A 13,248-nucleotide genomic window follows, 5' to 3' on the forward strand; every position below is an offset into this window, starting at 1 on the left:
AAAATCCATTTTAGGGAACTTATTCTGCAATGACATTTATCGAAAATCCTGTAGTAAACTTTTCGCATTAATTCACTCAAACATAAAATTCTCAAATGCCACCACTTTTTTGGGTCTCCCAATAGAAGGAAATTCTTTGCCATCCTCTTCATTCACAATCTTATGATTGTGGAAATATTCAGCTGAAATATAAGTCGTTTAAATTCAGATGAAACATTATATAAATTCTCCTACATTGAATATGTTCGCTACCGAACATATTGTGGATTTTAGAATATCAGGGTATAACTATTTGAATGAGAGGACCTGAATTCTAAATAGCACTTCCTGAAACCCTGTTTCTTTTTTCAATCACTTTCGGCATTTTCGTAATAAAAATTGATTAGTTGTGGCAACAGCGTTATGACATCAACGACATTTCATGAGTGCCAACCTAACTTCGTTCTAGTTACAAAAACTTGAGAAAATTATTTCATGGCCAACCGACTGCTAAAATAAATTTGAATGAAGTATACAAGAAGACGAATACATTGGGGTCGCCAAGTTCTCGAAAGTTTCAAGATCTTGTCTTCATTTCAAGACGATAAGTTATTTCAGGGGAAGTCAAAACAATTTTATGTCAATATCAGGATTTCTTGTCTAACCATGAATACGCTAAAACGTGTTTATTTGTGAAAATAATAACCAATTTCAATTTCCTGCATATATTTTTTGCTAGAAAAATGTAAATTGAAATCTAAATTTGCAATTTTTACTATCAGACCTACACTTTTCTCAAGTTTATGAAAACATGGTATAACTCTGGGTTATTTATTATTATCCCTGTTAGTACTTGTGTCCACCTGAATTTCGAAAAAATAACAGAATTTTTTTCTGTCAGTGGAACCAGGAAATGGTGTAGGTTCGGAAAAATTTTATTGTGTGAATGTTAAAATTCAGCTTGATAGTTTAATCTATCCAATAGGAGATAATGACAATGATAAACGAGCCAAAACATCTGCGCACTATAAATGCCCAGAGGAGTTGCTGATTGAGTCATTTTTTTTATATACCCGAGAATCGAACCGCACTTCCCCTATTACCGAAGAATTTCCGCTATTCCCAAATGATAAATATAATAACTTCTTCGTTTTTTCGACGGCCGAATTCATTAAGTCAAAGTGGAGTTATAGAGGCGTTCAACACGATCGTTTTTTCCATCAAATTCCTAGTCCATGATATCGTGTTATTAAATTATATCATACATAATTGCAACGTTACTCTTTCCAGTCGGTTAAATAGAAACGCGCCAGGCCAAGGCTGCATTATAAGCTTTTACCTAACGAGCTTAATAGGGGAACATCGTACATAATTTCTGAAATAGCCATATGTATATTTATGGCCTAAACGATTTTAAACTACGGCCATTAATGATAGAAATTTTCAAAACGTCCAAATTGCGATTTAATGATTTTATAATAGAGCCCGTGATTCGACCCTTCAGCATCTCATTATCTGTATGTGTGAATTTCGGATCTAATTGAACGTCAGACCGAAAAAAATTCAATGAAAATTTCATGGCGATGATATCGCAACCAAAAAAAAAACGAAAGGATGTTACGGAATTTTTCTCCGGAACATTATTCATTATGTTATATCTTAATTTCGATCTGAGTAAGGAAATGAATTATTGATGCATGATGGCAAAACAACTTCTTCTGGGGGTAATAAATCAATCAAAGTTTATATGCAGATGTAAGCCTTTTTTCGCTTGAATCCAAATTTTTCCATAACTGACATATTTCGAACTACTATGTCAAAACCGGCGGTTGGAGACAAAATGCTGGTTTTTATGTCTATCAATCATCAGACGTATCAGCGTATGAAATACATATTTTCTATTTCAGAGTCACTCTCACTTATATCCGAGATCTTTTTTACTTTTTTGAACCATTGTATATTTTCTTATATTCATTTCTATTATTCAATTTTCTTTTTTTGAAACAAACTATTATCTAAGCTCAGTGCGGGAAACTTGGACCACTGATTATGTCTTCCGACCATAGCATGGATCAAGTCTCCCACACAGTCTATTCAAAAGATGTTTTCTTAAAACTTTTACAACTATTATTAAAAATGCTCATCGTTTGTGCTACAATATTCATCAATGAAAGCATCACGCACCCATTAAACTTTTCAGACAGTATAACAAACAAAATTATTCAATTGTACGTAGAATGCTTTACCTTCTGCCGTAGTGGATTCAGTGTCGGTTAACGCCTTCAAGAACAGCTACGACAACTGGCTTCGCCGGGGGTGACAGAGTGTTATTTTAGTTTATTTCTGTTCTTCGGGCTCCTTTTATTTCTTTGATGTTCTTTGCGATTGTATTTTGTTTTTTTTTTGAGTTTATAGGCACTGCCTAAACTCTCATCTGTTTTTATAATAATAATAATAATAATTTCTTACTTCCTAACAACAAAATCACGTTCAACCCTCTCACTCCCGAACTGCTCTGATGGCGGCCAAAATGGAGCCGCCACTAGTTGTGCCTTGTTACGAGTATGTCGCAGGTTATTTACGATACCGGTGGCGCCAAATTTGAATTGAAATTTTGTGGTTCAAGTCTCCTACCTGATCATATCTCTCGGACTCCTTCTACAGTCAGAAATATTCACCAGCTACAATGAATAGAGTGAATGCAATTGAGACTACCTACTTCAAACAAATATTGAATTGATGTGGCCGATACTGGGTGAAAATCAAGCCAATCAAATTAAACTAAAGACTGAACATGATTTTCACCAACTAGAGTTGTTCAACCACAACACGGGTTTCGCTATCATAGTTTGATATTCTTTCCGCACTCTTTTCAAATACTTGCGCTTCTCATTCAATGTTTAACGGAGTGATTGTTTATATTTTACTCAATACCTATCTCAGTTATTATTGGTCTCACAAAGACGTTTAAATGCGTAAATATGAAGTAATTTTTATGGGCATTCAGAATTCAGTACTAGGAAATGCAAAAAAGCATCTTAAACCTAAATATTTTATATATCCTGGCTTTTTTTTGAAAGAACACCCGGTATTTCATTTTGCCAATCTTTAAAGCTCTTTCTTTTCATTTCAAATACATACCGGGTTTTAAAATACAAAGTTTCAATTGAATCTTTGTTTTTTGAAACTCGGTATACAAGGTGAATCTTTGACTCGTACAAATAATTGAACACCATTTTTTCCGAATCATCTCTGTGAAGTTCGAAAAATTGGGTGCTTTGACCTAATGCAACTCTTTTCAAAAGATCCACAGATGTGTTATGTCACAGAGTTAGCTAGTTATTCTGAAGGTAATTTTGTTTTTCCAGGGGTGGCATAGCTCATTATGGAAACTTAAAATGGCTATATCTTTTTATCAGGGCGCGAATTGGAAAAAATGGCATAATGGCTTAATCTAAGGGAGCCGTAGAAATTGTTTCGTAGATTCAAAATATGAAAAAACATCATGTTCTCGATCTCGAACGGTAATTATTTCTATGAACATAATCGCTCGACGCTGACGCAACCGCTCGATTCATTTGCGGCGACAATTCAGCGGTGGGCGGCAGCATCCAGCGGACCGAACATCCGCACATTTTCCTAACCCGAGGCTAAGAAAGCAATTATAGAGCAGCTAGCTATAAGGACGGGCCTCGCAGTGGAACGCGACCGAGCGGCAGGAGGGTGCATCTCGCTGTATGAGCAAATACATCAGAAGGATCAAAAGATGTTTCAGCTACAAAGGGATTCTTATTCAAACGCGAAACCCGATTTCGGTTATCTGAAGGAGCCAGTCGGATCTCCTGCCCGCTACATAGATATACGCCGCCGAGCCATTTCAGAAATTTCATTACCGCGGAAATTATATTTGTGCAATGCTTTGCACTCGGGAAATTTTCGTAGTTTACTACGACGGGATGTTTGGAGATGATGGGAGTTAGTGCCCGAGGTGAATAGGGAATAGAGAAGTAAGTTTTATAGAAAAAACTCGTTGTATTCCTCTGATTTTCTATTAAATAGCGTCTGCCTCAATGATTCATGACTTACCCTAGCAAAGGCCAGTCACTGTCATCTCGTTGATGCCTCATAGTTTTTCAGCCTATCTATTTCCCAACCGATCTATGCAGTGTGTGCCTTTGACTTTTATATATGTTTCAACAGTAGATTCTTGAGGTCGTAGAGAACACTTTTTTTCTAATCATTTTTTTTCGATTCGGTCAAGATAAAAAGATGCAGTCATTTTATGTTTTCTTACTGAGTTACGCCACACTCTTGAACCCAACTTTTTGGGAATTTTTCGAAAGTCATATTTAGAGTAATTTATCTTCCAGGAAAATTATCGTAGATCTAAACGTGATACATATTCTGAAAGAGCAACTCTTCTAGTATACAATCCGTGAAATTCATCCATTTCGACACAACCGTTCGGTCTTGAGGAAGTTTTAACTGAACCCAACTTTTTGGGAGTTTTTCGAAGGTCATCTTTTGAGAAATTAATCTTCCAGGAAAATTATCGTAGATCTAAACGTGATACATATTCTGAAAGAGCAACTTTTCTAGTATGAAATCTGTGAATATTATCCATTTCGGCAGAGCCGTTCGGTCTTGAGGAAGTTTTAACTGAACCCAACTTTTTTTGGAATTTTTCGGAGGTCATCTTTCGAATCGATTATCTTCCAGGAAAATTATCGCAGATCTGAACGTGATAAATAATCTGAAAGAGCAACTCTTCTAGTAAAAAATCTGAGAACTTCATCCATTTCGGCACAACCGTTCGGTCTTGAGGAAGTTTTAACTGAACCCAACTTTTTTTGAATTTTTCGAAGGTCATCTTTTGAGAAATTAATCTTCCAGGAAAATTATCGTAGATCTAAACGTGATACATATTCTGAAAGAGCAACTTTTCTAGTATGAAATCTGAGAATATTATCCATTTCGGCAGAGCCGTTCGGTCTTCAGGAAGTTTTAACTGAACCCAAATTTTTTTTGGAATTTTTCGAAGGTCATCTTTCGAATCGATTATCTTCCAGGAAAATTATCGCAGATCTAAACGTGATGAATAATCTGAAAGAGCAACTCTTCTAGTATAAAATCTGAGAATTTCATCCATTTCGGCACAACCGTTCGGTTTTGAGGAAGTTTTAACTGAACCCAACTTTTTTTGAATTTTTCGAAGGTCATCTTTTGAGAAATTAATCTTCCAGGAAAATTATCATAGATCTCTATGTGACTGATATCCTGAAAGAGAAACTCTTCAAGTAATAAATCTCGAAGTTTCATCAACCTCTGTGCAACCGTTCGGTCTTGAAGAATTTTTTTAACTGACCCCATCTTTTTCGGCAGTTTTCGAAGGACAACTTTCATCGAGCTTGATGCAACCGTTTAACTGAGAATTACACTTTTTATGCAGTTTCAACAGCTTGTATATTCTCAACCCAGCTGAATTGAAAAAAAAAATTATGAAAAAAGCGTTTCTTTCGCCCTAAGCAATATTTTGTGAGTATTAAACTCAATATGTCAAAACTCACTGCTACAAGTCAAAGTTCCACCCTGTGTATATTAGTAGCACTAAACACCGATGAATTATTAGCATTTTCTAATAGTTTTCAATTTTTTTTTTCGACAAACATATAAAATCCATTTAAATAAAAAAAAATCACCGAATGCATTTCATTCCCCTGTTCTATTTCCATTAAACAAATTCATCCAATCCGATATCGAATTTCCAAAACTATTATTGAAAATATCATAAAAGGTCTAAATTTACCTACATTCACTCACGAATATAAATTGAATCTGCATTATTGAATAGTCCCCTCCCTCACGTGGCATCAATTAAATTTAAAACAATCCCTGAAATAACGACGGTGTAAGCGTCCAATTTAAATGAGTGGATTCGATGGAAGTCTGCTGTTCTTGAATCTAAACAAATAATTCAAAAATAAATCTATTTCACGCATAATAGAAATCAAGCAATTATATTTCATTTTACTTGAAATATTTTGAATATATCCATTAAAGTATATCCAAGATTAATCATTAGCTTCTTCGTTTCCTCCCCCTTATGATATCCTAAGGGAGGGTGGTAGCCTCTGTATGCTTATTTTGCATTGGTGGGGATATATATGTAGCCTTAGTGCTATGTGAAAACCTGACAGCAGATTGCATCACCTTCTATTGTAAAGCAGAGCCATGATCGTTTTAATTTCAATAGGACAATCATAAGTTGGGTATGGTAACATTTAAAACGCAGTACCTTCCTTTGACTCTTCTCTATCATCTTCTCTTATGGCTTCTATGAATATGAGAGGTGATGAAAGGTGTGTTAGTTCATCGTGCCTTAATTAGATGAATTGCCATTTGGTATTTGATTTGATCTCTTGCGTTGCCATCGTTAAGAGTCAGCTGTTTCCACAGAAGAACGTCAAAACCCCCGTTATGTTTTCGTTGCAATCTGTCATAGTAAATTACAACTTTTTAAGGAACTGATGCACACCCCCACGTCGAGTACCATACAGAACGGCCACTTTCCTTCGATCATAGTAGCTTAATGATAGTCGGGGTGAAGTAGGAAACCAAGTAAAAGCCAGGGAAAGTAAGACCAGCAAATTACGCTCAACTATGGATCGTTAGAGAGTATAAGTAATAATTTAAAACAAATTAGAGAACAATGAACGTGGAGTGCATTTCAGACCATTATATTTTGGAATTTAGACATTAATATCTGAAAGTATACTTTTCGAATATATGTTATGAATATTTCATGACGATCGGTTTCTATTTCCATGTTGTTTGATCTCCTAATATTTCAGTCAATGATTGGAGGGTTGGTTTTATTTTCTTTCCGAAAAATCTATGGAGCTCAAATATTGGAATCTCCATGTTGAACTTGTGACAACTAATCCACAATTGATACTACACAAGATTAGATATGCTGGAATGGCCCATTATTGCACATATAATGGGCCACAAGCAAAATAAATGATTAAGCCATTAGTTTTATGTGGATCAAATTTGGGAGCAGTGTATTATCAATTTTAGACATTGGACCAAAAGACAGAAAGCCCCTGTGTATTTATAAATTGCTGAAGTGCCTATAGAGTTAAGTTAGAAGTTAGGATATCTCTGGAGCTAGGAGAATCAATTAGAAGTTTCGATTTACCGATGTTCGGTGCCTTTTACCTTGGGGAGATGACGAAAGATGAGATAGTGAAGATCACGTGGACGGAATGAAATGAAATTTGGAAAAGTTTCTGAGTTGCTTAATGAGAAATAGTCATTGACTTTCCGTCAGGCACTTCCACTCGTAAAAGTTTCATTCGCCATTTGCAATCGATGTAGTGAAAGAAAACTTTTCGGAGTATCTCCACATTATAAAGGCTGTCTGTGAAAGCTCCTAAAAAACTTTAGTTATAAGTCGAAACACTCTCTCGAAATCGTATTTCTGTCCGACTTTTCTAATGCAATGTTGCCGTTTCTCCGTGCTAGGATATTTCTGTGTAGTCTACGCCCAGTCACATAATTTTGACGCAGTCATTTATAACCTTGTCCGTATATATAAGAAACGGCAGATATTTTTCGGTGGATGATGAAACGTTTTCGGCACTGTCATTTTTCGTAGAAAATAATGTGTTGCGAGCTGCGTCTAATTTTTAATCGTCGTGAAAGAATGACGACAGGACAAATTGGTCTCCCGTTTCATTACGGTTTGGCTTTGGAGCATTTCGGTATAAGAAGGGGGGAGAGAAGGTATTTTAATTAGATTTCCGAATGAAGAATTTCAACGATTTCTTTGGGAAATTCGTTGCGGGGATACTTTCGTTTTATTGGACGGGAAGGAAAGAAACTCACTTTAATTGATTTCAGAAATAGCTGCAAAAGTTCAGCAGTTCACTGTGTACCAAGCATTATTGAATATCATATTCTTATAGGATACATTCACTAATCAGTATCAGAAACATTTGTACAAGGATATATTGAAAAATTCTCAGCCTACTGTAGAACCAAACAGAATTTCAATGTCAAGATATTTTATTACTCAACATATTCTCCTCTTTATTGGATGCATTTATTACAGCGAACCTGCAACGTCTCTAGACCTTTCAAAAAAAATGTTTCTTCTTGCTCTGCAAACCAGACCTCCACAGCTTTTATTACCTCGTCGTTGGAAAAAAATTTACGAACTTTTAAACTTTTTTTTATTTGACGGAAGATATGCTCGGATGGAACCAAATCTGGTGAATAAGAGGTGGGTTCTAGTGATTCAAACCCTATATCACCAATTTTTTACATGGTTACATGAGATTTGTGTTCAGGGGCGTTGTCCTGCAGAAACAAAACACCTTTGTATAGCTTTCCGCGTCTTTTCTCTTTAATTTTTTCCTGTAGAGTGGTCAGTCATGTCGAACAGTAATCTTCGGTTATTGTTGTACCCTTATCCAAAAAATTAATCGTGATTATTCCATGGCAATCCCAAAAAACTGAAGCAAGAACTTTTTCAGCAAATTTTTGGACACGAAACTTTTTAAGTCTTGGAGAACCAGAGTGTCGACATTTCATCGATTGTTGCTTTGTTTCTGGATCGTAGAAATGTACTCAAGTCTCATCCATAGTAACAATTCGGTTTGAAGTCTACATTGTTTTCAAATCGAGCACAGATCGAACGCGATGCTTCTACCCTTACACGCTTTTGGTCAATATTCAAACATTTGGGGATCCATTTTGTAGCAATTTTTTTCAGGTCCAAATTGACGTGAACTATACGATGAACGCGTTCTTATGAAATGTTCAGTTCTTCAGATATCTGTTTTAGCTCAATTCGACGGTCTGATGAAATCATGTCATGAACTGCATCGATATTTTCGGGGACTGACACAGAAACTGGCCTTCTCGATCGCTCATCATCTTCAATGGAAAATTTACCTCTTTTAAAGCTTGCAGTCCAATTTTTCACGGTCGCATACGAAGGACATTGATTACCAAGGGTATTTAGCATATCTTCGTAAATCTGCTTACTTCCTAACAGTCTTTACCCTTTTAAATACAGGTACTTGACGATGGTTTGATATTCCAATTTTTCGATTTTCATAATTTCGGTGGACATCTTCTTTCTTTTAATTTCTGGTTTCAACAAAGTTTCACAAGCTGGTCAATGTCAAAAAAAAATTAAATCTTTCCAGCTGTACAATATGGCGATGCATAGATCCAGCTGGTAAATCAATAGATTTTCCTCGTAAATTACATTAGCAATTATATTGGGGAGCACTTACACTATTTCACTGCTACAATCTAATTGATCTATTTATTTCACATCTGTCTTCATTTTGTACGGTAGATAACGTGTAGGCGAACATGTGGTCGTTATACTTTTCGAATATGGTGATCTAGGTGAGGAATACAAGTCAATATGTCTGTCACAGTGATAAGTGAATGAAGCAGTTGACAATGAGATGAAAAAACTAAGTGTTCAATTGCGTTTATATTGTAGCCTATAAGTTAATAAGTTCAGTAGGTGTCAATGATGTTGAAATTTAAAATGTTATCATGTCTTGTACAGAAATGAATTAATTTTTCATTTATTTCTTTCTTTGATGGTTTTGGGAGTGAACTATTGGTACTTAAGTTTATTGGGGAATTCGAAAACTGGGTTGAAAATTACGCCAAATGTCAACGAAGCTATTAAGAATAAAACTGCCACTTGGAGGATATGAAGGATATCAAATGGGGTGTAAGTTGTCTTTAATCGATCTAGGGTAGGTACCCAACGTTTTCCCAAAACTCCGCATCTGGAACGAACTGTTTATTTTTCGATCAGGAGCGTCGCTATATCACTCGATAAATTAAATAAATAACGACAATCTGACCGAAAAATCTACACACACAACCCAGCTCGCCTCCGGTTCTACCCGATGGTTCCGCATCAGAACAGAGAGCAATATTTTAACTCCATAATAAGCTGGCGATTAGATCTAAATGACTGGAAGGTGACTCTGGAGACGATTCGGAACGCTCGCTCTAGGACCGAGCCTTTCCAACATTTGACAACTGACAGAATAATGTCTCAATTTCGACCGATCCAAAACCTATTCGGTCCTTTTTATCAATTGTCCCAATCGTGCAGCGGGTTCCAAAAGGAGCCACTCCTCGTACGACGTTGTCTAATATTGAAACGAAGCGGTCTTTTTGTCCGTCTTGATACGTTGTATATGTTTATGGGTAGACATTCAGATCGGAGCGTGATAACTGGGTAGAAAATTGAATTTATACACATACATATATGTCTTCTTCAGTCTGTCGTACGTGGGTTGCGAGAAAAGAAAGCTGTAGCTTACTGTTCCTCCAACTTTTCGAAAATTCTGTTAATTAGGAACATTCTTTAATTAAAAATGGAAAAATCTACCAACGAATGAAAAACCTTGCACCTATACTCCTTTCACTTTTATATTACCACACGGTTGGCCATGGAAATTTGACACATTTCACTCTGTATAGGGTATTCTAACAATTTGTCAAAATTAGCTGATTGTTCGTTACCGTGGGGCACACAAAGCTTTTTATTATCACTATAAAGAGGCATTTCTGAAAAAGCTATAGTCTTATCACTCTAATCTAACGTCGGGAAGAACATTTTTTTCCAAAAACATGCACAAAACACAATACTCGACCAAAACAGCACGCGAATCAATGGAGGGAAAAGCTTGTGTGCCCCACGACATCGAACGTTTAGCTAATTTTGACAAATCGTTAGAGTTCCCTATAGTACGAAAATGTGGGGTTATGAAGCTTGTCAAAACATTTTTGGGTTATGAAGCTTGTCAAAACATTTTTGGGTTTTGAATCAACGCTATGTTGCCCGTTCTACGTAAAAGTTTCTATTATTACTTATTTTATCACAATGTCGAATCTCTTCGGAAAATATGTGACGAACATAATCGAAGTTTATACAAATTGATTGAAGGCATACCAAATCCAGTTATTTGCATGGAAAATACAAGAGATCAGTATAATATCATAATATTCACTAGCTTGAGGAGAGTTAATGTTCGTTATCTTCTTTGGCGAAAATTTGAATACGTTACATCAGTTGTTGATTTCAAAAATATTAACCCGAAGATGAAGTGCATATGTTGCAGTGTTTGGAAATGGATATCTCCCGAAGGAATTAACAGATAATTACAAGAATGTTTAAATCTTCAACAAAATCATCTTGCATCAATATAAGTAAATGGAATTAAAGGAAGTTTCAAGTCAAGATGAACTTCACCTTTGAACACAAATTTCACATGAATGAACAATTAACAAGACAACTGGCGCGTATTTGTGGCTATTCATCTTAATACATTGATATAATAATAATAATTAGGTATTTATTGGTACCTTAAGACATTTAAAATGTATGGGACAAATCAAATGAAGAATAGAAAAATCAATTTTCGGGAACTTATTCTACGATGACATTCATCGAAGTTCATCGCATTAATTCACTCAAACATAAAATTTTCAAATGCCACCCCTTTTTTGGGTCTCCCAAGAGAAGGAAATTCTTTGTCATCCTCTCCATTCAAATCTTTCTGATTGTGGAAATATTCAGCTGAAATATAAGTCGTTTAGATTCAGATGAAACACTATAAAAATTCTCCTACATTTAATATGTTCGCTACCGTCTGACGTATTGTGAATTTCAGAATATCAGGGTATAACTATTTGAATGAGTGGACCTGAATTCTAAATAGCACTTCCTGAAACCCTGTATCTATTTTCAATCACTTTCGGCATTTTCGTAATAAAAATTGATATTAGTTGTGGCAACGGCGTTATGACATTAACGACATTTCATGAGTGCCAACCTTACTCCGTGCTAGTTACAAAAACTTGAGAAAATTATTTCATGGCCAACCGACTACTAAAATAAATGTGAATGGAGTATAGTTAAACTTGGGCAATTTTTAAATGTCCCACTTCATTTATTTAGCTTAGTGATGGGGTAATTCAATAAGTATCTGAACTAGTCAAAATGAAATGCAGCGTGCAAATTGAGCCATTCCATTCACTGCCTATCATCGAAATTACTCATAGCACTCCCGAATTATCAACCCATAATGTTTCTGTACATTCGGAGGGACAGAATCGCTGTTATGAAGGAATATTCCACGAAACTTTCCATTATTACTGAATTAGATTACGCGTTGCACTCGTCGTTAGAAAACCATCCCCTTCGCCATCCAGATGTACTTAAAAGCCGGTAATAAATCCGCCCTCAGTCACAATTTCGTTATAGTGGTTGTTATCTGACCCCCGCTGCATCGAAAGAGGTCATAATTCGCACTGGTTTCACATGTGAAAAAGTCCATTAATAGGGCACTTCATGGAGGGAAAGAAGTAACAGTATCAAGAGTTATGGTCCTCCCGAGGAAAGCCGATGGGAAGGTGACGTCATGGCCGGTTTTTGGATCGGAATGCCTCCTTGGGGATTATCTCTGGCCAGATGTAAGACTCCGGAGGAACTCCCCCACGTACCCGGTGCAGTGACGGCTCGTCGTTGTCAGAGATTGCATCCAGCGTTTAGATCTGCTTTATTTATTTGATTCAACGGACGAGATACGAGGTGAAGCGATGTTTATCAGGACAGAGCATTTGTGGAACACATAAAACCCCATCGCGACCAAGAAAACTAAAAACAAACACCAACTTCCGAAAGATTCACGGAACCTTCCTGAAAAATCCTCGAGTTTACCATAAAATTGTGTGTATTCTTCGATGGAACTCATCCAGAGCGATAGAGCTCATCTCAACTAATTTTGATCGAAATGGAACTGGGGTGAATTTTGCGCAGAATTGCGTACTTCACTATAATGCTGAAACCCCCTCAAAATACCAGCTTTATCATTTATCCAACATTGACCGCGCACAAAAAAATTTTCGACGCCATAAAGCATTTTCACCCCCTTATCATTATCCCGATATTTTCCCCTCAGTTCCATTTGCACCATTGATAACGATTCCCCCAGCACGAGCTACACCTTCATCATACCAACTAACGGACGCCAATGATTTACCACCCCGTCCGCGTAGGGGACCCCTCCGGGTCATATATCTCACCCCCCGTCAATCTACACTGCGTAACTCAATATAACTTTATACGTGACAAAATTTAACAAGTTCCTGGAGTTCTTGTTCTATCTCGGCGGCGTCCTTGGGTCCGCATCTCCAGATTCCGGATTGTTTATGTTG

This window comes from Coccinella septempunctata, chromosome 3 (assembly GCF_907165205.1).
Source record: "Coccinella septempunctata chromosome 3, icCocSept1.1, whole genome shotgun sequence".
NCBI classification, from domain to species: domain Eukaryota; kingdom Metazoa; phylum Arthropoda; class Insecta; order Coleoptera; family Coccinellidae; genus Coccinella; species Coccinella septempunctata.